Below are 4,705 nucleotides of genomic sequence, written 5' to 3'. Positions count from 1 at the left end.
TTTAAAATTTAAGAATGTAAAATACAACTATTAGGTTCTATTTACAAAATTTAATCTGTAAATTTTAAACCCTAAACAACTAAAACCATAACATTAGAATTTAAACTTACATATTTAAAAGTTAAAATTTTAAATCTAAGTTTTTAAATACGATACTTAAATAACAACTCAAAAAGCCTTACAATTTGAACCCTATATCTCAAATACAAGAGTATCATCATTCTACTTAAACATTTGATCCTACCTTTAAATTTTATATCTTAACTTTGAAATCCTAAACTGGCCAATCCTTAATTATGTGTTCTAACTACTGCACCCGAATACTACATTTTATGTTATATGAAATTCAATAACTAAAAGAAAACAAACTTACCTCTTCGTTGATGCTGCCGACAACGTGCGCAACGCCGTTGAGCCGGTAAAGACTGCGTTCATCCGCCATGGTCCTGGCCCCAGCAAAGTCATAATGGCCAAATCCTCTAAATGTGAAGAACTTTGTCTTTCTCACCACACTTTCCTCTCTCCCTCTCTCTAGAACATCTCTTTCTCTCTCTAAGAAGGTGAAAATAGCTTAAATTGAATAATCCGCGACACCCCTCTCGTGTATTTATACTAAAGCATAAACCGCTGGACCCCCTGTCGTGGTTTATGCACGTTTGACATTTGCACAGAAACCGCGAGACACCTGCCGCGGTTTCTAGCCATTTTGCATCTCAACATAAACCGCTGGAGGGGTGTAGCGGTTTATGTACATTTAGAATCCGTGGGACTCCTCTCGCGGTTTATATAGTTTAGTGAAAAATTACATTTTCGTATGCAATATACATAAGTTATATTTCGGTAAATTTGAAGCCCAAATGTTTTATTTTGGTCATTTTCCCTTTTTTTAACATGATTTTTACCCTCAAACGTATGTTTACTTGAAATAATATTTTGTAACTTTTGCTTTCAGTTCTTACCGAATTAATTGCAAAATTTATTCTCTCAATTATCTTTCTTCACCTTCTTCTTCCTTTTCTACATACACGGTCATCTTTATTTTATTTTTCAACTCTCCTTCTTTACCTTTCTGTCTCATTTTTTCTACATACAAGATCATCTTCATTTTATTCAACTACCCTTCTTATCCTCATTTTCCTCATCTTCAATAATCAAGGTAAATCTCTTTGTTCTGTCATAATTTTGTTTATTAAATAATTTTGGTACTGAAAAAATTGTTTTCTATTTTAAAATTAGTCAAATACTAATTCACTCTAAATTAAAAAATAAAAATAAATCCTACCATTTACCACTCATCAAGGAAAATATATATTTGATCTAAGATGAAATATTATAATAGACTTCAAAAAAATGTATTTGAGCTAAAATGAAATTAGTTGATATGTTTTGACTTGTTATAAAGGTTGTCTGCCCAGCTCTGATCCAACATGCCAATTTACAAGTCTTGATATGTATTAGAATGTCTTCACAAGCTTGTCAATGCCATTTCTTTTTGTTAAGAATATGACCAATTTGTCTACTATGTCATACATGCTTTGGAAAGAAATAATAGTAGCACACGTCACGTAATAAAATTTATTCAAAGCATTAGAGCTCCATTATGTGGTGTCTTGTTTTAGTTACTAAAATAGTTTAATGTATTATGCTATTTTTAATTTAATTTTATTTTATTGACCTTTTTAATCTTTTGTGGATATAGTGGTTTTATACTTATTTATTTAAGTGATTGTAGTGTAATCAGTTTAGTTTTTTTATTCTTATAAGTAGAATAATAAGTAATAGAAGAAAAAAGATTATGGACAATGAACCTCAAAAGATAAAGGCTGCATGGGATTCAGAGACGACTTACCACTCTATCCAAGTATGTTTGGGTTAAAGTAAACAACGTCATGGAACCACTCTTACAAAACAAGGTTGAAGAAATGTTATACTCTAATTCGAGCAGAGGAGTGAAAGGCAATATGATAAAGGTCAATTGAAAAACAAATAAGATAACCTTAAAAAGGAGTGGGTTGCATGGTTCAAGCTATTTGAAAAAGGGACAGGTTTAGGATAGGATAATGTTAAGCATATTATTGATGCACCAAAAGACTAGTAGGATAAAAAGATATTGGTATGTATATAAAAAAATAATTCAAAGTTTTAATTAATGGTGTTGCTAATTGTCTTAATAAATTTTATATATGCAGAAAAATTCACAATATAAAAAATAGAGGCATAAAGGACTTTCATATGCTCATGAATTAACTACTTTGTTCAAAGATGTTGTAGCTACTAAAAAGTATTCTGGGGCATTGATAAAGCTCAATTTTGTGGTTTATCTTGTGCTTAATTTGGGAGAATTTTATCAACTTATCTTACATTTATTCAATGAAATAGCATGGTTTTGTAATTCTCCCTAATTTTGTACTTAAATGTGAAAACATGCTTTTTAGGCCTTAAAATTGCTAATTTTAATTCACTTTAATTCCATTCGATGCCTTGATATGTGTGTTGAGTGATTTCAGGTTCATAAGGCAAATATTGGATGGAAGAAGTGAAGAGAAAAGCATGCAAAGTGGAGAATTCATGAAGAAATGAGCATTTGAAGAATTGAAGGCCACGCGCACGCGTCACTCACATGTACGCGTGAGAAGAAGATCTGCAAGCCACGCGCATGCGTCACCCACGCGTACGCGTGAGGAGGAATTTCGGTCAACAACGCGCACGCGTCGTCCACGTGCACGCGTGACGAGCAGCACGTGACTCACATAAAGTGAATTCGCTGGGGGCGATTTCTGAGCTTTCTAGACCCAAATCCAACTCGTTTCTGAATCTATTTCATGCAGAATTGAAGATTGGACAAAGGGGGAGCAATTAGTTTAGGTTAGGAATCGTGTAGGTTAGTTTTCTAGAGAGAGAAGCTCCCTCTTCTCTCTAGAATTAGGGTTTTAGGTTAATTTCATCTTAGATTTAGGGTTTAATTCTTGCTTTCATATACTTTTTCTTGCAATTTATTGTTCTTTCATTCTAGTTCTTCTAGTTTTACTTGTCATTTCCTTTACTTTGTTACTTTTAGTTTACGAACACCCTTATTGGATTTGGATTTTCTTTAATGCAATTCGATGTTTGATGTTCTTTTATTGTTGATTTGAGTTGCTATTGTTAATTTCTTACATTGGGTAGTTGTAGAATTTATATTTCTTGCAATTTATGATACTTTCCTTTTATGCCTTCCAAGTGTTTGACAAAATGTTTGGTTGGATGTTAGAGTAGATTTTTGAGCATTCTTGGCTTGGAAAGAGAAATTAGGCAATCTTGAGTCATTAATACCCAATTTAGATTGGTGATCTAGAGCTGTTAGTTAATATTGTTTCCATTGACGCTAGTCTTTTGCTAATTCAATTAGTAAGTTGACTAGGACTTTTAGATTGGGATTAACTAGTCTTATTTGACTTTCTCCCTATGTTGAAGATGACATTGTACCTTCTTCCGATGCTGGAGATGACTAAATAGGATTAGCTCTTGTTAATTATTGAATGACTAGGATAGAAAGCCTATATTCTCAATCATTGCCATGAATGTCTCTCTTTATTACTTGCTTTCTTTAGTTGCTTACATTAATTCTCTTGTCATATTTATTTTCTTACCCCTTTTTACCAACCCAACCCCTTGGATACCATAACCAATAATATGCATACCTCACTGCAATTCCTTGAGAAGACGACCTGGGACTAATACTCTCGATTATTTTTATTGGGTTGGACTTGTGACAACCAAAAATTAAACTTTGATTGAGCATTGTTTGTTGGTTGGAAACTATACTATCAACGGAATTATTTTGTGTGAAATTTCTAACCGACGATAATACTCTTTCAGGCATCCTCATCTGGAATATTACCTAATGAAATACATGAAGATGATGATGGGTACCATCAATAATTTGAGAGTGATTTTTTAAATTTAGAAGAAGAAGGTTCAGAAAATAGTGAGAAAAATGTAAATGCTAGTGTGGGAGTTAGTGCTGAATTTCAATAGATAAATTTAAGTTCTTCCCAAAAAAATAGTTGTCAAATCAGTAATGAAAAGAGGAAAAGAATTGGAATATGTGATATGACAGATAAGAAAAGAAAGATCAAAGTTCCTCCATCAAAACAAATTGCAAACACAATAAATAGAATTGCATTTGCTTCTGAATTATACTCTGTTGTTGTTAGTACACTTGTAGTATCCGGATTATCTATCGGTGATGTGATGACTGAAATTCAAAAGATAGAAGCTATTACTAATAATCCTAATTGGCATTTTTGGTGTTATCAACTAATGATGCAAAAACAAGCACGAAAAATATTTGTTGCTTTGAAAGACTGTGAAAAAAATTATTAAATTGGCTTAAATATGCAACTGACCATGCAAAAAATAAGTCAGTTGAATCAATAGAGTATTTTACCAAAGTTTAGGTTGTGTTTATATATTTTATTTGGAATAAATCATTAATATTTAATATTAATATTTGTCTGAGAACTACTTTTGATGCTAACTAATATATTATTTTTGAATATATTTATCATGTAATATGTCTAGTATGATTATATACTAACGTATGATGTATGTATTAAACTACTTTTATTATATATTGTTAGTAAATTTAGTTTCCAATTTATTTCTACATGAACATTTGAATTTTTAATTATATTGTAATATATATTGTACAAATTTAGATTTA

This window comes from Arachis ipaensis, chromosome B7 (genome assembly GCF_059453495.1).
Source record: "Arachis ipaensis isolate K30076 ecotype BB chromosome B7, ASM5945349v1, whole genome shotgun sequence".
Taxonomy (NCBI): Eukaryota; Viridiplantae; Streptophyta; class Magnoliopsida; order Fabales; family Fabaceae; genus Arachis; species Arachis ipaensis.
The sequence above is the reverse complement of the archived record's forward strand: the minus strand, read 5'-3'. Positions refer to the sequence as shown.